At 30.4% G+C, this 23,089-nt stretch overlaps 1 long non-coding RNA gene across 1 annotated transcript in view; it reads left to right on the top strand.

Moving 5' to 3' along the window:
- Nucleotides 1–1,054: 1,054 nt before the first annotated feature.
- LOC111641712 overlaps nucleotides 1,055–23,089 on the top strand; it is a 109,524-nt gene continuing 87,489 nt past the window's right edge. Inside the window, exons 1-2 of the long non-coding RNA XR_002759456.1 lie at nucleotides 1,055–1,224; nucleotides 10,693–10,762. This is a non-coding gene — a long non-coding RNA (uncharacterized LOC111641712). The remainder of the gene's footprint in view (nucleotides 1,225–10,692; nucleotides 10,763–23,089) is intronic.

The raw sequence follows: 23,089 nt of genomic DNA, 5'->3' as shown, positions 1-23,089 counted from the left end.
AATATTTCGGAACTTGTGGAAACATCGTTCTCCGGGTGCCTGCTAGCGATCTACAGATTCGCTAGTTCGTCCAACGAGAAGTCGCCGAAAACCGTGATAAACGCCCCGTGGTCTACGGAGTATTTCACCGTCAGTGTCCATCCACAAGTAACGAAGACAGAACTTTTCGAACTTTATTCGGACTTTATCCGCGCGTTTTGTGATGCTACCTCGTCAATCAAGGAATTTGTAAGGAAATTTCTATGTTTAATAAACGGTTTATGATGGAAACCTGTCTCAGTGAATCCTAACACTCCCGCACGACGGAATTGACCGCTCGGTTGTCGAAAAACTCCTCACCCCAATCGGCTAACCTCACATATCTAGAGAACTGTTATACATTTGGGGTAGTACAGTACATACCGTTATGAACAATTCTTTTCGTGCATTAAAAACATGAAAACTGCTGAAAGAAATAGGTTGAGTGATTCCCATTTAACTAACATTCTTAGATTAAGACTAGTACCATAAAAGCAGATATCGACAATATTATAAAAGGAAGGCAATGTCAAAAATCACATTGAATTTATTTTTATTTTGTGTGAGTATAATTTCCTTTTTTCACTGTCAATAATACAGTTTTTTTGTAATTATATATATTTGTTATTAAAATTTGATATTTACATTTTGAACTTTTTTAAAAACATATATTTATATAAAGTACATTTGTGACCCTCTGAATATACCTAAATTTCTAATTTGGCCCATTAGGAAAAAAGGTTGGACAACCCTGATATAGACCTTGTCTTCTTGATTTATTTCTTGTTTCTCTGTAAATAACTTTGATTTGAATAAAAGTCATTTTGTAATTATACTAATATTTTTGATGTACTGTATTGCAGTTAATATGTTAATTTAATTTACCTCAGGGCGTTATTTTTCATTGTTTTTAAAATTGTTTATTTTTTTGGTTAATGACGTAAAACCTTGGTTTATTTTAGTCTGTTGACTCTGTATCTGATTTATTTTAAATATGTAGAGATGGCAACACTGACTGTACTAGCCATACCAATTTTGGCGGGAGTAAACGCATGTTTAGTTTGATAGGATAATCTAAATTCAATTATTATTATACGTCAATTTTTATGCAAAAAATGCATTTGTATGTACATAAATGAATGAATTGGTTATTAATAAAATTAAAGAAATGAATTTTAGATCCATGAAGTAAACAATATCATTAAGGTGGGTGTTACTCGAATTCTCACTGTATAACACACGTTATTAAGTTGAGATAATGCATAATATTTAAATATTAAAATAATGAAGCAAACCTAAAGAGGACTTTACATTATGCCCTTTGATCTGTTTATTCTAAGTGAAACAAAACATATTAAATGGTTAACCTATTATTACCAAAGTTAGTTTTGGTACTGTGTTGATAGATACATACACAGATAAATGACCTAAAAGTAGTATCTACCATAGAATGAACCAATATATCAAAGCTTGATTGTATAATTGTAAACTATGAGAAAAAAAACTGATAAACACTAAAATATTATGCCCTTAAATAATAGCTTTATTAACTTCGGGGCCGTGTGTTAGATTTTCTCAGTATGATGAAAGTCTTCGAAATGCTGCCTGTGCCACTCCCTTACAGTGCTGTCTTATGTGTCCGCCTTCGTATTGTAGCATGGCATGGCCCTTATTAACTTTAACTTTCTTTTTAAATTAATAACACACAACTAGCCCAAATTTTTCAGGTTGAAAAATAATTCATGATATGCAAGAGGAAAAGTTTTGATTAACAATGTATGCTGTGGTTATATTTAAAAACTTTATTTTAAATAGATTGTTGTTAATCACTTTTATACACTTTAAAATTGTAGAAATTGTTTTATAAATTTATTCTGAAAATTTTGTTTAAAAAAATAGTAGAAATAGAGAAAATATTTTTATTTCACAATTTCTACTTACATAAAATGAATATTATAATTAACAGTCGATTATGGATTTCTTCTCTTAAGAGAGCATTCTCCCATGTTCCCAATTTTCTCCCATATTTATGTTTTACATCAGTTAATAGAGCACCAGATAGTAGAGCAGTTTGTTTAAATGAGTTCTGTGTTAGTGGCATTTTTAGAGCAGCAGTCTGCATAAGGGAGTACTATTCTTGGGAAGATTTATAAGGATCTAGCTTTAATCTTATGGTACCCAATATCAATACCCAAGGCACATAGTATACAGTTACTCAAAGACATCAGACATTTAAATACAATATAAAAATTTTTAATTTATGAATATATTGATAAAAATTGTTTATTATTTGGTTTGCAAGAACAAGAAAAATTATATATTTATTTCGGTTTAGGATTCAAATTTAGAAAAAAAAGTACACACACAAAATCTAAAAAAAACAAGTAATTAATCAGACAAAATTTTATTACAAATTAAAAATTAATTATACACAGCAATAAACATTTTAATAACTTATTAGGTTGCCTTTTCTTTCCAGCACAGCTTCCAATCTGTTTGTCATTGATTTTACTAGAATTTCTGTGATGTGTATCTCAATTTTTGACCATTTATGTTTGAGAGCACTTTTTGGTTCATTTCACTTATTGTTATATTTCCAAACCCTTATCTAATCCATTCCATAAATATTTAAGTATGTTTAAGACTGCTGGTGTGTCAATCATTTTTGGGCAGCCACCGTCAAACATTATAAGACTTGTATTTCATATCACAAATGTAGCAATAAACATTTCAATCCTGATATGGTTCCACAGAAAAACTAGCTATTCTTAAATACCTAGTTTTTCTGTGGAACCATATCAGGTCTCTAGATTTTGTTCACAAGCAAGAACGCTTGCATTCCATCTATGCCACCTATTGTATTTCTGGGAAGAAATGAAAGTAATATGACTATTAAATATACTGTATTTACTAATTATTTTAAAGAACATTAAAATTGATGATATACAGGGACAGATCCAAGGGAGCTACAGTGGCTTAATTTCTCCCTATTGACACAAGAAAAAGTGAAAATGTATTTGAACTTCAAAATCTTATTTTTCAAAACATGATAGCTTGATAAACTATATTTGCCATTAACAATACAAGTATTATGCACATGTTAATAAAAGGCCTTATTAATTCACAAAATATTAATTTTTGAGTTAATCCTACTTTGGGTTCTGGATCTGCTACTGACAATATAAGAATAGAAACTAACTAGATGCCTATGCCTAGCTTTGCTGGGGCTTTTGAGGGGATGGGGATTGGTGAGTTGGGAAAGGATGATAAAAACAATTGTCTTAGTAACTGAAATGTACTATATATTTATTGTCCTCAGTATTTATAATAATGAAACTGTAAACATAAAAAAACTGCAAGGGCTAAAGTTAAGGGGAATGAGACTCAAACATTTTTGTAGACATAATATTGTACTTTTGCCATGTCTGAACCATTTCATTTTTCTGAAATCTCTTCAATGGCATCATCCACAGAGTAAGAGCTTTAACTTGATACCTGAACCATAGTTTTAGTCCCAGCCATTTACTCAAACTACATCAAACTGAAAATGCCTTTCAATTAATATATAGATATGTAAGTACAGTAAAATTATGTAATAATGAATTTTAACATTTCTAGTGTTTTATAAGTTACATAGAGCTCATAAGACCTGAAAAAATAAAGAGAATTGAATACCATTAATAAACCACTGGTGATCTTGTTTCTTCTGAAAAGGAAGCTTGATGTAACAATTTTGAGAATGCTCTCTTAAGTAGACTTGACTGTAGTAATATAAAAATGTTTGGATTTTTAAAAAATTTTTATTAATCATTAAATAAATATTTTATTGTAGAAAGTATAATTATTGCAGATACTTCCATGAATGATTTTGTGATTTTGAACCAAATATAAATGATTAAAAATTTGAATTGAAAGAAGATTCAGATAAATTTTTCTTAATTATTTCAGTTAGATTAATTTTTATTAATATGTCTTAATTGTATTTTTTGATTAGTAACAAATACATATTTGTTATTAATCCAGAGATAAAAACCTCATTCAACTTAGAGCTGTTTTGTTTCTAGTACTGTTTATTAAACAGTACTGGAAACAAAAAAACACTCTAAGTTGAATGAGATTTTTATTAGTATTACTGTCCAGTCTCTTTTGTTGTTTATTTTTCTAGAGTTAATCCAAAGATACAATTAAAACAACTCTAGGTATAAGTATTAATTAAATTAATAAAAATTATGTATGTATAAATCCAGAAATGTCTCATATGTCTACAAAAACATTTTTATGAAAAAAAAACAAGTTTGGTGAAAGTATTCAGATTATTCAAGATAAGAAAGCCAGCCAATTTATAATAAGAGAATTAAGCAGTTTAATAGAATAATAAGTTAATATGCCAATTGAATTGAATAACAGAACTAGATGCTAATATTTTTATCGTTAAAAATTTATTTTAGAAAATGAAGTAGAAAGATTAATTAATTCTTGCTACAGTATAATATAGATGCAATTATTCTTTTTAATGTTTTTTTCTTAATATATTATCATATTTTTCCATTTTTAAATTATGGAATCATAGATATTTTAATTTAAAATCAGATTTATTTTTTTTGTGAATATTTTCATTTAGTATCATGCACTTTTATGATTTTGATGTATTAAGTGATTTATAGATTAAGTGAAATGATGGATGAAGATAATTGAATGAGTCTAATGAAATTTTTATTTGACAATCATAAATATAATAAAACACATTTCTGTAACAGCAGAACTTGCTTTTCATCAACAATTTCTCTATTCAGATATAAAAATGTGATTTTAGTACTGAACATCAAAAAAAATTCTTGATTATTTCATGTCATCATCATTAATTTTTGAATTTCCTTGATCATACACCTCAATCTTCATATTTTTACACATTTTCTTAAACTAACAATGCTTCTTGTTTGTTATGAAAGAGACCTATAATATATTTTAAAAAAAGTAATCTTTACTCTTGAAATAAAATTCTTAAAGTGGGTTCCAGGATTGTTGATTCATTATAACCAGTCCTTATATACTTTATACTATTTTTATCTATATGTTTTTATATTTCAAAAAGTTATTTTTGAGAAATATAATATACTCTCAATTGCCTAAGATTTTTTATTTTAAGATATTTTGGGATCTCTGAAAATAATCATAGATCTCTGAAACACTAAAAGTCCATATTATTTGTAGTAATTATGGAAAGCAGTATACTGATACTTGAAAACACATAATCTGAAGTACATAATTCCTCAATAAAGTATAGTGTAACAAAAGAAAAAAGAAAAGAATACTCATAAATAAATTACAGTTAGATTTATAACACATACTTAATAATAACTTATTAATAATAATTTATTTTGTATATAGATAATTTATTATTTTTGTTCATCTTTGGGATTTGGTGATTAATTTTCCAATAGCATTTTGTATTTTCCTAGCAGTAATGCAATTAAATGCAAAATTTTGTTGACTATTATACTAGCAAAGTATTGGCATTGTCATTTTATAATTGATTAATTTTATTTTATTTTCATTTCTTCTGGTTGTTTTGTTACGAATGATGAAAATATCTTTTCTTCCATATATTGAAACCTTTTTTATGTGAATCACTGCAATTACCCATTAATATTTTCTTTGTAAACATTCTTTAAATCTTCTAGATTATTAAATCTGTTATCTAAGAAATCTTCTATGTTAGAGAATCATTTGAAGTCATATTTTTAACACTAAGAAGAATTTTTCTCCACAATTTAACAAGTGAAGCTGATATTCAATTATGCTATGGAAACAGCATATATAGCATCAATATTGTATCCAATATTCAATCAAACAGCATCCAATATTTTTTTAAAGTGTTCTGAAATTTTCATCTTTATTAGCAAAAATCTTTTAGATCAGTTTAATAATATTGTTTTAGTGATGTACTGTGATCTTGGCTGTATTAAAGTGACATTTGGAGACAAAAATTTTATGACATAATCTATCAACTGGTTTTAATAATTTTTTTCTTGGATATGATGGAACATTGTTTATGAGTAATGCTGCTTTTAGTGGTAGTCTTTTGTTATTCAGAAATAAACTTTTGCACACCACTTGTTTTTGAACCAGTCAAAAATTCTCCATCATCCATGTTTTCTCTTCTTTGGCAGTAATAATGCACTAAGATGATTTCCCTAAGTGTGCACTGCAGTGCCATGAGGGCTTCGAAGCTAATGGAACTTTCTCTCTAGACTAGATAGGCTAGTTCCTGTAGCTGGTAGAACTTTCTAGAAGACTTATATAGCATACTATCAGACATTGTCGAAGTTTTGTAAAAGTTCTAAGTAGGTGGCGTGGCTGGTATAAAAAATATGGCACCACTTCAGCAAACCAGTTCAGTTCTGAAATTGTTAACAATCTGAGAAGAAAAGTAAATGGTTTTAATACGCCTGCTACCAGAGAAGTGCCTGCTTTGTTTCAGTGTGTCGCTTTGTCTTTTTGTACAGTTGTAGGAAAATGGAAAGATTTTTATTAAATAAGCAAGTCAACAGTACAAGTGAGAGTGATCAAGCATCGACAAATGGTAAGGTAGCAAAGAAATGGAAATATCGTAAATATGATGATAACTACTGTATTTGAATTTTGGCTTTACTTCAGTAGAAGTAAACGACAAAGAGAGACCACAGTGCTTGCTCTGTTTAAAAGTACTAGCACTCGAGTGTATGCTCCCAAGTAAGTTAAAGCAAGATCTCGAGACCAATCACACTAATATGGTTGAAAAATCTTGCGAATTCTTTAGTAGGAGGTTGCAAGATTTACAAAAGGAAAAAGGTATGTTTACTAAACAAGCCGCAGTACCAAGCAACATACTTCTAGCATCTTTTAAGGTTGCATACAGAGTGGCGAAGTGCAAAAAACCTCATACCATTGCAGAAGAGCTTATTATACCAACTGCTCTTGACATGGTTAAGATTATGCTGGGAGAATCGGCAGAAAAATTAATTTCAATGGTACCTTTGTCAAACAACACTATTAGTTGAAGAATCCATCATATAGCTCTAGATCTCAATGACTAATTAATTAATTAATAGAGAAAATGAAAGGCAGGGAATTTGATCTGCAACTTGATGAGGCTACCGACAGTAACAAAGAAGCACACCTTATTTGTTATGTATGCTTCTGGACGATAATATTATCATTAAAAATTTCCTGTTCTGCAAAAGCATCATTGGAAGTGCAAAGACTCAAGACTTATTTGAGATACTTGACAAGTTTATAACCAAAAATGATTTGGATTGGGAAAAGTGCATTGGTATATGTACTGAAGGAGCTTGATCAATGTCTTGTCGCTATGGAGGATTGCAGGCACTTATTCTCACCAAAACACTGCATGCTATGTGGACCAACTGCATCATCCATAGGGAAGCACTTGCATCAAAGTTGATGACTCTCAATTGAATTTGGCATTAGAACGTGTTGTAGACATAGTAAACTGCATAAAAACTGGCCACTGAAAGCCAGATTTTTCAAAAAGCTATGCATGGACATGGGAGCTGAACAGATGTCACTGCTATACTACTGCAGTTTACGATGGCAACGTCTTATCCCGTGCATTCGAGCTACATCAAGAAATTCACACTTTTTTACAAGAGGAAGGTCATGAAAACTCCAGGTGCTTTGCTGAACTCGCCTTTTTGCTGAAACTAGCATATTTGTGCAATATATTTGACAAGCTGAATGCCTTCAATCTGTCTCTGCAAGGCAATAACATGCACATTTTGAAACTTTTGGAGAAGGTTGCAGCATTTAGCAAAAAGCTACAGTTGTGGATAAGGAAAATCAATGAGGATGGTAGTCAACATTGTTTTCCTGAATTTCACAAATGCATGGCCTGTAAGAAAGTTGTTGTTTCACAAGACTTATTGTCCCTTTTCAAGGAACACCTCTCAAAGCTTAGTGACTGCTTTGCAAAATACTTTGAGGAAGACAAGGTCGAGAAATTTGGATCCAAGATCCTTTCTTTGCTCAAGCACCACCAGAATTCACTTTGCAGTAAGAAGAGAGTCTAATTGAACTCTCTTGCGACAACAGCCTGAAAATAAAATTTGCTTCTTTTGATTTAGTGGAGTTTTGCATATCAATCAAAATGAATATCCAACTCTAAGTTCAAAAGCTGTAAGGATCCTCATTCCCTTTGTGACAATGTATTATGCAAAGCCAGATTTTTAGCTGTAGCTGTAATAAAAAGCAAATATTGTTCAAAAATCGATATGGAATGAGAAATGAAAGTGGCAGTGTCAAACCTTATTCTGAGTTTTGAAAAAATGTGTGGTGATCACCACATTAACTTACTTCTTGTTAAAGGTTTTCACCATTTATTTCATATTTTTTGTATTTTCATGTTTTAGTTTGATGGTTCTTGTGATTCAATTTTAATAAATGTGAGCTTCACATTGTGAAGTTTATCTTAAGAGTTGTTTTCATTTCTGTACCTGGTTTATGTCATTGTACACATATTTTGACAAGGGTGCCAGGACAAAATACTAAACCTGTAGGTGCGCTAGTACTGCACTAGGATATTTTTTACAGAGTTAAATGATTTAGCTATAGGAAAATCTTAGAATTTTATTTTTATGATTGCCAGAAGCATTTTTATGCCACATTACTGTCAAACATTACTTCAGATGAAATAACTTGGAGCAGATATTTCATTCATGGGAGCAAGCAGTGGCATGCCGTGACATTTGACGATAGGGAAGCTGTGTTTCTGTAAGAAGCCGACTTCCAGGGACAATCAGTTAATAGGGTGTCACTAATGGATCTAGACTCTCTAGGGTCCATTCATATTTATTTGTTCAATAAGCCAGTAAAAACTGTACACTTCTTTAAATGTATTTTTAATAGATTCTTTGATGTACTTAATAAATAAACAAGTTCAATATAATTATCTCTGTTATTAGATTCAATAGATTCCCTACTACCTCTAAACGCCAATTCTTGCTTTGATAAAAACATATAACATCTATTAATTTAGATATAATATATCTGTTAGCCATAACTATCTCGTTATAATTTTTAATATTTATTTTATATTATTACTAATGTCAAATTTTATTCTGCTTTGATTTCCAAATTGCTTCAATTTTACGAAAGAATCGATGTGACATTTACGATTTTCGTGTCTTTTGCCAGCTTTACTCAAATTATTTAAATCATCAAAGCCATTGTTATTCCACACACTAATTTTATTTGAAAATAGTAGGCAAGACCAACAAAACAATTTTTGCATTTTTATGCATCTACAAAGCCATTTTATGTCTTCATAAATTTATCGTGAAAATGTCAAACAAATTTTTTGTTGAAGTATTTATATTTAATTTAGGCATTGGTCTTTCTCTTTTAATAATGTTTTCTTTTTCATTATATGGTCTTGAGCCAAAACTTTTTAAAATAAATTGTTAATATTGCAATTACATTCTGAATTGCCAGCCATGATATAAGGGCTAAAATTAAAAATAAAATTATAAAAACTTACTTGTGTGGTGGATATTGTGGAAAATCGTAAGACTTAGAGGTCTTGCTAATTGTAAGTGTAGGTGAATTACCACGTGGGAAAGGATGCCAAGAAACAGTTTTTTGTTCTTTCATAAGTTTATATATATATATTCGTACAATTACACTAAGGTCCACTGGATACAATGGTATACACATAAAATGTTCTCACCGTTACAATATCATAGTTCTAGGTGTTTCACTCCTTGTAATCCAAATCCGCTTCGGGAANTTGTAAATTTTAAACGTTTCTCACCATAGCTGTAAAAATCTAAATACAGTATGTTAAACTTAATAGATTGTCTGTCATTTGTTTTCTAACTAATTCGTTTTTGATCCAGGGTCCACAAAAATTTCCAAAATTTACCGCTTTTCAGTCATTCTCATTGAACTGGAAAAATTTCTATCTTTATTACATCTAATATTAAGAAGAAATCGGTCCCCACTGTACTCGGCTAGAGATTGGTTCAGTTAAGCTTTTATGTAAAATTCCGACTCTTTCAGCAGTGTTTTATTTATGTCCCTAATTCCCTAATCTCTTAATTATTTAGTAGAAATAAGTTGAAACAAGATGGGAGAGCAGAAAAAATTTATCAAATTTTTTTAATGGATTTTTTAAACTTGTCAACTATACAGAACTATCATAAAAATATACCAGTAAATTCCTATTGGTTGGGTTAAGTTATAAATCTATTAAGTTATAAATAGTATAAGTTATAGTGTAAGTAATAGTATAAGTTATAAATCTATTAAGTTGCAATTCACATAATGGGGCAAGGGTGGCCAAATATCTAGAAGGTAGGCAGCTAACAGCCCAGAACTGGTCCTGGATAGAATCATTGGAAGGATTGTGTGTATAGCTTCCATCATGAGGTTGGTGCTCTGTAATGCGCATGCGCAAATGCCTATAATCTGGCTGTTTTACACCATTCAAATATTTTCGTCATGGAAACTGTCCCATATTTGACAAAACGACATTTCCATTGGGAATATCCATATATGAATTTATATTCGAATATACAATAGCAACCTTATCGTTTTTTTCTCACATGTAGTATAGAAATTTGTAATAAGATACATTCAAATATAAATACATATTGTACGATTATTTTCATATTTTAGAAAATACAAGGGAAGTGGCACTTCCACCGCTTTCAAGGGCAGCAAGCCACTGGGAGCAAGTGTCTTACAGGTAAACCTTTTCAACAATAACTTAGTTCAGTCTTCTGCATTATAAATTTGATCAGGCTTGAAATTCTGGAGAAATAAATGCATATCAATAAATTATTTTTCATATTTGATATAAATCAAAAAATTGTCTAACACAGCAAGTAATAAAGAAACAAAGGCATAATTACAGTATAATTTACATCAATTGAAAGTGTATGAGCTAATGAGTATAATCAAAAGTAAAATCTGATTTTTTCAAAGGAAAAATGTTAGGAAAGTTATTTGCAGTTTGAAAGTAAGATTTATGATTTCCATTTTGATTACTTTTTCATTCACTTATAAGAACAAATGTCTAATTAGTATGTTTTAAAGTGCATCATGTTAATTAAACAATGAAAATGCCTTTGTTATCAAGATGGTGCAGTTTTGATTCTGATCAAGGAATTTAATAGTTATTGCAAACTATAGAAAATTTTTTTAAACTTTCATAATTTTTTCTCCTTTAAGAATATCAGTCTTTTTATTTTTGATTGATACTCATTATCTCATGCACTTTTAATTGATGTAAATTATACTGTAATTATGCCTTTGTTTCTTTGTTACTTGCTATGTTAGACAATGTATTGATTTATATCAAATATGAAGAATAATTCATTGATATAAATAAGGTAAAGTTAAATAAAATTTGTAATGAATTTATAAACTGTATAAAAAATAAATTTTTTTAAATCAACTGAAAATTTATAATAGAAATATAAGTAATATAGACTTACAAGTATCATTCACTGATTTTTTTTTCATTGCTATAGCTAGAAACTATCTAAATCAGACCCTAAACAATATCCATTTTGATAAACTTAAATAGCAAATACACATACATAATTTAAGGTAAAATGAACATGGTTAAATGTCCTAAATAATAAATTAAAATGTGTAAACAAGAAATAAAATGAAAATTGTACTTACCACTCCTCCCTAACTGTATGTTAGGGAAGAGTGGTAATGCAAGGTCATGCAGCTGCTTCGCTTTCTCACAGATAATCCTCTTAGAGATGATACCAGCCAACTGCTTCTCATTTATGCACACTAGGGAGAGTTTTTCCATCTCAATAACATGTAGTTTGCTAGAGATGAGTTTTCACATCTTTAGTGAAATTTTCTGCTTTTATTGCTCCTTTGTTCTTAAGGATGGTGCACATTGCTGACTTCAGCATCTTAAACAAGACTGCCAGATTTGCCACACATGTATTGCTTTCATGCTTTGTGATAAGTTCCTTTTTCATTCAATTGTTTCTTAGGCTCTATTGCTTTTACATGCTTCTACATTGGAAGGGATTATATATATAACCAAACATGCTAAAAATAAAGTGAAAAGGGCACAAAACACACAAGTGAAATGCAGAAAATACTTTCACTATAAAAGAGAGATGACTTGGGTGCACAACAGATGGTTTTTTATAGTGAGTGCATTTATTCACTGTTCATGCAGTTTGAAGGTAGAAGCATCATTTGAACTCCAAATTGAATTTCTCTCAAATTTGGCATTCAAACTCTGGAATGTTTTATTTATAAGGTACCACTGTAATTCCTTTGTTATCTAATAATAATCAATACCAGAATTTAGTATATTAAAATTTTTAGACTTCTGGAAATCTATGAGATTATCAGGAAAAATAAAATGAAATAATGAAATGAAAATCACAAAATAACATAATATAAAAATTAAATCAAAAAGGTCCTTCTCACTAGTTTCAATAGTTTATAGCAGTGTTTTTCAACCTGTGGGTCGCGACCCCCAAAAGGGTCCCAAAGCCTTACACGGGGGGTCGCGGGTGAAAGAAAAAGACAAGTGTTTGTAGGTCCTACACTACAATAAAAAAACTACAATTTCAGTGAGAAGGCTGTGCCTGTTTATTTTACAGTACAATTGGTTTTTTGATCGATATTTAAATCTCAACAGAAAGAAAATTAAATACGTAGTTTTTAAAATCACTGACATAGTTTTAATATGGCCGTGGGGGGTCGCCAGAATTTTTTAACTTGTAAAGGGGTCGTGTATTCAAGAAGGTTGAAAAACACTGGTCTGGACTATCACTGGCATTCATTTCACATGTGTAACAAAATCAAGATGACATAAGCTTAATCATTCCATAATTTTGTGTCTTATTTTCAGTAACAATAATCAATATCAAAACTTCCTTCCACGAATCTAAAAATTTAATTTATTATTTAGAATCTGATGATGGGGAATTAACACTTTATTGTCATAATCTACAGATAAACTGAAACATTATGACAATAGTGTTAATTCCCCATCATCAGATTCTAAATAATAAATTAAATTTTTAGATTCGTGGAAGAAAGTTTTGATATTGATTATTGTTACTGAAAATAAGTCACAAAATTATGGAATGATTAAGCTTATGTCATCTTGACTTTGTTACACATGTGAAATGAATGCCAGTGATAGTCCAGACCAGTGTTTTTCAACCTTCTTGAATACGCAACCCCTTTACAAGTTAAAAAATTCTGGCGACCCCCCCACGGCCATATTAAAACTATGTCAGTGATTTTAAAAACTACGTATTTAATTTTCTTTCTGTTGAGATTTAAATATCGATCAAAAAACCAATTGTACTGTAAAATAAACAGGCACAGCCTTCTCACTGAAATTGTAGTTTTTTTTATTGTAGTGTAGGACCTACAAACACTTGTCTTTTTCTTTCACCTGCGACCCCCCCATGTACAGCTTTGTGACCCCCTGGGGGTTGCGACCCACAGGTTGAAAAACACTGGTCCAGACCAATCATCTGTTATGATTACCAAAGCCTGAAGAGATTGGACTAGATCAGGAGTGGCCAACAGTTTTTGCCCCTGGGCCGAATTGGAAAGAAAACTTTTTCCATGGGCCGAACCAGAGGCTGCCTTAGGAAGATTTTGAGGTGGTGTGAGATCTTATTGTGGTGTCACCCTGTAGAGAGTGAACTGTAGATAGAGATTACAGATACATTTTTCACATTATCATGCATTATCAACATTCTATGCTATACTTACGAGATTTATAATGGAGGGTTAACTCTAAACGCACAGTGAGTTTTTGATTTTTTTTTTTAGTTGTCAGAATCTTTCAACAAACTACTCAGACTTCAGTAGCTAATATTGAAAGATTGATCGCGGGCCACATATATTCATTAGATGGGCCGGATCTGGCCTGCGGGCCATATGTTGGCCATGCCTGGACTAGATGGTGATGCTAATTGTTATATTTGTGGTTGTTCGGAATTTGTAGGTCCGCGAGTAACCGTTACAAATAACAACACAGAGACAAAATTGCACACGATGAATATTCTTTTAATCCTCTCCAAATGCGGTTCTTTTCTTACACAAATCCCAACTCAACAGATTTTCAATTCAATATATACACAGGGAAGTGGGTTGCCTCCTATTACTTTACAGGTAGATAACACGTGTGCGTAACACAGATATAAAAATCTCTAATGACTAACTTAAAACTAATCTTACATCTTTCTTAAAACTAATAAGGAAAGGAAATGGATAGACTTAGGAAAGTGAGGGAAAGATAGGAAGGCAAATAGAAACTAGCAGTTTGATGTCTAGGTTCTCCTACTCTCCTATGGATCCTCGTACCTCTTTCTTTCCCTGGTCTTGACAGGTTCCCTCTCACGGCTGCAATCTCCTCTCTTTCACTCTCTCTCAAGTCTGGAGTACTGCGTACAATGTCTGTTCCCTCCGAGGTCCAGCCATAAAGTGACTACCACTCGTCTCTCACATTGCCTTGGGCTCTTACCTCTTTTATCTATCTCCCCAAATTCGGGGAAGTCTTAATCTCTTCCTCCTTTGTTCAACTCTTGGTTCTTAGAAAGGGTAATCCTCCCCCTCAAGCAGTAACGGTTTATGTAGAAATCACTTTGAAACAATTGAAAGGTAGTAAGAAAGTAGAAACGAAAGAAGAAAATAGAAAAGAAGCAAAGAACTTACGAACTATATAAAAACTATTGATAAAATATGGCTGACAGCCATATATTTTTGATAGCTTTGTTTATAGCTATATTTTAATTTTTGAATATTTTATGTAAATAAAAATTTGTTTTTGTTTTATTAATATACTTCCTCATTATTACCAAGGTTGAGGCCAAAGTTTTAAATGCGAAAACGTGTACGTTGGATGTCCAGTGCGCTTTCCTGTAAGCCTAGAAGTTTGACAATGGTGTTTGGATAGTCAGTAGAATCATGTTCGACATTCCCAATCACCATTGCCAAACTTCTAGGCTTACAGGAAAGTGGCGCTGAACATCCGACCTACACGTTTTCACGTTTAAATCTTTGGCCTCAACCTCGCTATTATTTTGAAATGAGTTTTTAATTTTTTTTACTTTTCCAGTTGTTCCAGTTTACTTTTCCAATTTTTACAATTTCATGTTTTTACTTTTCCAGCTGTTATATATAACAGGGAGAAAGTATGGCAATCGGTCAAAAAAATGACTCCCAAGATTTTTACATTTTTGGACTTGGGATCTTGAAATGTCAAGAAATTCAAAAAAATTTGGGTTTTTTTTTTATATGTTTGGATGTTAGTGTGTGTGTTTGTGGGGCATGGTTTTGTTCACCCTATTTGAAACTTAATAACTCCTGTGTTTTTTGTTGAAAATTTCTGAAATTTTGCAGGGAGGTTGTGTATTAGGGGTATTGATTCTATTAAATTTTGGTGGTTAAAGATTGAGGGAGTGGGGAAATAAAGGGGATTGTGTGTTGTATCTTGAGTAGGTTCAGACTTAATGACTATTTTACTTGTTATTATCATTTACAATATTTTATAAAACCCATCTCTACTCTCAAAATTAAGTTTTTATGCCATTTCATAATAGTTAAAAATATAAAATATCCTAACAGATAGTGCCATGAAATGTTGCCGGGAAAGTTAAGCAACTTGTTGCTGGATTTTGTATCTTAAGTTGACATAGAAATCACCTATTTTAAATTGAAATTGTTTACAGTATTAAAATTTATTTACTCCTTATTTGAAATTAGAAATTCCTATACAATATGTAGCTTTAAATACAGAATTTTAAAAGTGTTATTTTTCTGAAATTCCATTATTAAGAGATTGTTTATATTTTAACTTACTGAATATTATAATTTTAGTGTTTTTCCTTAGATCTGTATTCAAATTTTTAATCTAATGATTCAGACAGAATATTTGTGTTCTTTAAAAAATTTTATATTTAAAAAAATCTTCAAAATTTTTCGAGGATAGAATCGGGTCAAGAGGGGTGTTNAAGGAAGACACTGTCACTTTTTACGAAAAGAAGGGAAATCAACTTCCGTTTCCAAGAGTTCATTCCTTATCATAATCAAACCATCTGGTTATCCACCCCTGTGCACGTCCCCGCACATCCCGTTAACAACCGTAAAACCTTTAACGCTATTGGTCACAAATTACGGTAAAAGGGACGATTTTCCTGCCATTCGAGGCAGTCAACAGAAATATGACATTGCCATAGGAAACACGCAGTCTACGTGAAAGGAAGAGATTTGCAATAGGAGACGCAGTTCTTCATTTTTCGCAAGGGCTATAAACGGCGGTTGTCAACATAGAAAGAAGACATTGCCATAGAAGCCAGTACATTGGTTGTGTCAATAACCTACAGATGGAGCCATAAGTTATATGAAAAATTTCATATCTGATTATTATAAACTGAATGTAATTAATTTAAAATGAGAATAGCTGCTATTCTATATACAAATTTGATATTCTATCCTAAAAATGAAATTTTGTTTATTGTAAATGCGATTAAATTAAATAGAATCTAATTATTAAGTAATTTTATTTTAGTTAAATTTATATATTTGTATAATCATAACAAGAAATATTTTAATTTATATAATCTTTGATTGAATATTTTTTAACATAAAATATGTAAAAGATACTTTATGTCCATATTAAAAACTTCAGATGGAGCCACCTGGTTTGAGAAGTGTCAATAAACAAACTGATGTTAAAGCTGAACTGATGATTATATTACCCTGATTATGTATTGACATAATTTATTTTATAAGCTATAGCACTAATAAAAAAATTATTTAGTAGTCTAAGACTCTGTTAAAATATGTAATATTTAAAGCAAATGCTCTTTAATAATAAGAGAAATAAATTTTGCTGTTCAATAATTAATCAATGATGATTGATTATTAAATACAGTTTTTTTTTTTTTATAAAGGATAAAATTAAATTGAAATATAATTATACTGATACAATAAAATTAGACAAATTCATCATTATTGTTTAGATTCAAAAGAAATTTTGAAATGATTTACAAAGTGTACTGGAATAAATTTCTTAATTGGTTTTATTTTGAATTCTGACAACAGTAATGACTCAGTATGTAAATGAAAACATTTTAAAAACATTTCTTTTTAATTTTGAAATTAACCTAACTTAACAATTTCTAAAAACCAGTAAGTTTTTATTCTGCTTAAATAAAATTTTGGGCTGGAATTTATGTTTCTATGAGGTTATTGCATCCGAATATTTCTTAAGTTTGAATTCATTAATAAGATTAGTTTAACTCATAATGAAAGTTAAAAATTTTGCTGATAGCATTGTTTTACAATTTACAATTAGATGTATTCTTAATATGCTTTAAATGTGATTATATTCAAAATTAGTACAATCTTAATATTATGTAAATATTATTTACATAAGTCAATTACTACTCAATTACTATATTATTATTATAGTAATAATGTATTTTGATTATAAAATGATTTTCATGATAAAATGAATAAAATGATTTTATTAATAATTTACATTTAAATCTACAAGATGTCAATAAAGGATGTAATTAAAAAAAATTAATGTCTGTAAAAACTAGTAGATGGATGATCTAATCATTGTGAGGAAGATTTCAGTTTTTGTTTTAAATAACTTATGAGAATTTGGTGTATGATATTTACAGTAATCACTAAGTATATGCAGCAAAATTTTAGACTTCTGCAGATGATAAATCTGATTTTTTTTTTTTTTTTGTTTTTTTGCTAGAAAGTTATCAAAGAAAATTAAATATGAAAATTACAAATGCCAGCAAATGCACCTATTCAATTGCTTTCTCATTAAATAACTGCCTGTTTGTCAATGGGAAAGAGTGCTATTTACCTTTGGCAGTGGCATTACTTTGTAATCTTAATAAAAATTATTTCATTCCAGTTTGAAATATGATGGTTTGCTGTCATATTAAAAAACATTATACAGTAGAACCTCGAAAACTCGGCACTCGATAACCTGGCTCTCCAGATAACTCAGCCACACCCTGGCAGGGCAAAAAAATCCTTAGTTAATTAATTTTCATGATAAAGATAGCTTTATGCCTCATAAAGTATTTTTCTGAGGCCTGTCTTATCAGGTAAATTACTGTACAGTGTATTCATTAATTTTCATTTTCATGTAGTAAAGACTCTATGCCTTCATAAAAGACGTACTTTTCCTTTGTTTAAGGGTATTTGGGCAGTTTATTCTCTGTTGTATTCTGAAGTAAACAATGTATACAAGTACAGTACAGTATTTTCTGAGGAAACACTCATACTTATTTTTTTTTAACCCCATTCCTGATAACCCGGCATTTTCACAAACTCGGCCACCCTTCGGTCCACATCAGGCTGAGTTTTCGAGGCTCTACTGTATTATTCTTAGAGAGCTGAAGTGTTTTAATACAGTTCCAACATGCTATAACAAATAGTTCTAACAACTAAGTAATAAATTAATTATTTGAAATTTAATATTACTTTTACGTCCTGATGCAACCGTGTGACCACTAACTTCCAGATGTCAACCTTTTTATATTTTAAATTATAACATTTTGTGTCTTGTTTTATCCAAATCCTTTCTTTTAACCTGAAGATGGTTGCTCTAAGTAATTGAAAATATTGACTTATTCCAAAACTGTGTCTTATTTACTTCACAACTGGGTTCATAGGTAGACACTGGTCATCTTTAACCTCACTCTTTATTCAGGAATATCTTACACACCGATATGTGTTTTGCACATACACTCCTCTTTCATTGACTACACGATAGAATATGAACATGTATTCTCCATATTACAAAATTTTTCATATAATGGTAAATTTTTGGGCAAGTGCTGTTCAGTGCACTGTTGGGAAATTTTAACTGTAAATATATGTATTTTTTTAAAAAACAGGATGTGTATTAGTTAACACCTCTTTACTAAATGTCTTAAGGAAAAAAGTACATTGTAATTTACCATTATATGAAAAATTCTGTAATATGGAGAATACATGTTCATATTCTATTATACAGCTGACAGAAAAGGGACATAAGAAAATGCATATTGATGTGTAAGATATTCCTGACTAAATCGTGATGTTAAAGCTACCCAGTGTCTACCTATGCACCAGTTGTGAAGTAAAGAACAATTTAAAATATTCATTTTACTTCAATGTTTTATGAGCTATGAAGCTGGATGTTTGGTTTTGTGATATTTGGAATTTTATTAGTTAATTAGCATGAGAAATATATCTAGTTTTTCCAAATTGTTTACAAAAAAAGAAGACACAGTGTCACTTTTTATGGAAAGAAGGGACATCAACTTCCCTTTCCGAGAGTTCATTCCTTATCATAATCAAAACATCTGGTGGTCTACCCCTCTGTACGTCTCCACATTAGCAACCATAAATCCTTTAATGCTGTTGGTCAGAAATTATCATAAAAGGGGCAATTTTCCCACCATTTGGGGCAGTCAGCACAAATATGACATTGCCATAGGAGACACAGTGCTTCATCCTTGGAAAGAGATATCAATGACAGCAGTCAACATAGAAAGAAGACATTGCCATAGAAGCCAGTCAACGATCCCAAAGAACTTGCCATAATTCAGTAATTTCTCATTTGTGCTCCCACATCGAGTCAAATTCCCTCATCCATCCTCCATCTCCGAGTTTCACCAAGAAACTACATACTAAATGGAGAAGACACTGAGGATGGCATTACATGTCTTCTCCATTTAGTATACAATATTTAGCATGAAAATCATCATATTGATCACTAAGAAACTACATATCATTCAGAAGGAGATTACCTTCCAGATCTATGATCAGGGTAGTAAGTTAATTTTACTGTAAACTCTCTCTCCCAGTTCAGCAGTATACTCTCAGTTTAGAGGTGTAACTCCAGTTGGACTCAATTATGTTAATTTGTATTTGTATTTGGAATAATGTATCACATGGGTGTATTTTATTTTAGTAAATCACTTATTGTTAAGTTAACTTGTTGACTCCCCTTTGATTGTTTAAGTACAGACAATACACTCCACTACATCTGGGACTTATCTGCAACACTCCCTATTCATCAACGAAGAAGCCCTCTTTTTAATTCAGTAATTTCATAGCAAGATAGGATGCAAAATCTTTCCCTATTTGGTGTCAGTCCTGATTGTCGAACAAGTCGAAAGATTTAGGTGACATATCTTTTTTTGGCCATCCTTAGACGAGAGTGAGAAGGCCTCAACGTCCCGACGATTAGAATGTTCAATACCTTTGACCATGATCTCACATTTTTGTAATTGATAGCTCTAACAACTTATCAGTATTTATTTTATAACAAGCTATTAGAACTATTTTTTGTATTTGATAATAAAAATGACATAATTAATAGCCTCATTTGTATTCATTCTGTAATAAATATTCATGGATCAAATAAGTCTGGTGCAGAGAGGTGAATCTTTCTGATTCCATGTGCCATATAGTGAGCATACTTATCTTTAAAGGTATTTACGCATGCCAATGTTTTAGACTTCAGATAATGATATTTAAAGAAATGAAATGAAAATGCTTTAATTAGAATAAATGTAAAAAAGCTAATTTGAAAAAGTATGATCAGATGATAAACTGAAAAGATGGCTTATAAACCAAAATCATATGATGTTATTTGCCAAATGATTCTTCCAACATTCCACAGGTTTACCATTCCTGGTCTAGAGTGTAGATTAGTGACAAGTAATTTTTTTTGGATATGGGCTGCAAGTGAACCTTGTAAGCTTCCAGAATTTTTTTTTAAGGAATTGCAGACGTTAAGCCTGCTGAGTACTAACATACTCCATAACTGCCAGAACACTGGGTACTAAAATAATTCAGGCTCCAACAAGAAAAAGGACAATTATAAATAGATGGTTATTAATTTTTCAATATTTATTAACAAATTTTCATGTATAATATTTAAAACAGCATAGTTTGCCATTTATGTATTGAAAACGACATGAGTGATGTCATCTTCAAAACATATAATGCAGTGTATTCTCAGATATGCTATTGATTGCATGACAAATTTTTTTTTACCTTAAAACTTTGAATATTTTATGGATAATTTTCATTTATGATAATCTTTGTTCACAAAATATAAAACTCTTAATAAAAAAATTTGTTATGTAATTAATAACAAACCAGAGAATATATTATCTGTTCTAAGCACATTACACTTCAAAGTGTGAAGAGTATGAATGAATGAAGGACATTTGAGCAATGTCATCTTCAAAACATAAATGGCAATCTATGTTGTTTGAAATCTTATAGGCCTACATGAAAATTTGCTAATATATATTGAAAAGTTAATAACTGTCTATTTATATTAATCCATTTTCCTGTTAGGTCCTGTATACGCTAATGATATGCACATTAGTAATGTATACTTTATTTTCACTTTTTTGCTGGTCAAGTTCAATTTGAATGTTTTTCATTATGAATGTCAAATTAATTCGGGTTGCATAATGGCATGAAGCAGAAAACATAAAAGTAAAGTTTCATTGCTAAACACCTGGGGCACAGGCGACCTCACAGGCTGCAGGTTTCTCATGACTAGTTTAGATTGTCTTTTTGGAAACAGGAATCATAACAATTAGCAATTTTAGAATTTTGTGAATTTTGTACAAGTAAAGTTTGGAAAGTTTCTAATGCTGAAAAAGAATGCAGACATTGTGAAACACAGACAAATGTTCATTTGCCTGCAATCTAAAATTCTGTAATTTTTAACAAAAATATATACAGTATGAATTTTAAATGGTAGCTGTATTACGTATTATATAGGTAAATGTCTCTTCAATCCGAACAAAATTTCGGTAGACTTTCTCACAGCTCTACAGGTTAAAAATCTCCTTTATTGTTTTTCACATATGCATTTCGGGCAAGTTTAATTTTCCTGCCCCTCTTCAGTGCTACAAAAGAAATTCATATTGAATTTACACAAAACAACTTTATAGTAGAAAATGCTTACAAGACATAAAAAGACACTTTATAATACCTTAAGATTTTCCCACATGTTCTTTCATCTTTTTTACAGTACTTGTACTATCAATTTACAATGTTTTCAAATTTATAATTTCCTCTTAAGGGTGTTTTACATCGAAATCCGTACCATTATGCTACACAACTAATTACAAATTATAATTATTAGTAACATTTTAAATCACTTATTTATAACAAATTTTTTCCTTTAAAAAAATATTTACTAAAAAAAATACATACATGTTTTTCTTTAAAAGTGTCACAACAATAACAGAGTAGTATACGTTGTATAAACTTTAAAAAGGTTCAACATACAATAAAATTTTCACGACAATGTATAATCTTAGAAATATAAACTATTGACTTGTTGCGCCCCCTATCATGTTATACCATTGCTGGTCGATTTGCATGCCATTGGAAATGTTTATTAAATTATTACCACTGTATTTCATTATTTCTATATGTTCTTTGAATTTACGTTTATATATATTTTTCTCACAGTGTAGGATTTTAATATTATTTCTATCTATTTTGCAGTTACTATTTTTGATGTGGTTATACCAAGGTGAATTATCATGTTTTAACCGTATGGCAGCTTCATGTTCTTTTATCCGTAATTCCAAAGTTCGACCCGTTTCACCTATGTATTCTTTAGGATTTTGACAGTTGCAATTAATTTTGTAAACAGTTCCAGTTTTTTTCAATTTATCAGTATTGGTTTTGTATTTTCCTAATTTATTTGAGATTTTATTTGAAATTTTATTGGTCAAAGATGGGGCCAAAATTATATTGTCTTTTTTAAGGCATTTAGAGCTATTATTATAAATATCAGCTATGTAAGGGAAGGGTTTGTAATTTTTATCTTTCTTATTTTTTGTTATAAATCTATTATTGTAGTATTGTGTATGCCAGTTTTTTAAAAGGATTTTTGGATAACTATTAAGAATAAATTTATCATCTAATTCGTTTAATTCAGTTTTGCGTTTCTTTTTACTGGTAGTTCTAGTATATATCTTTTTTAATTCCATTATATATGTAT

The sequence above is a fragment of the Centruroides sculpturatus genome, unplaced genomic scaffold (assembly GCF_000671375.1).
Source record: "Centruroides sculpturatus isolate CEXI.00-Female unplaced genomic scaffold, Cexi_2.0 scaffold52, whole genome shotgun sequence".
Taxonomy (NCBI): Eukaryota; Metazoa; Arthropoda; class Arachnida; order Scorpiones; family Buthidae; genus Centruroides; species Centruroides sculpturatus.
This window is presented reverse-complemented; position numbering and strand designations above follow the sequence as displayed.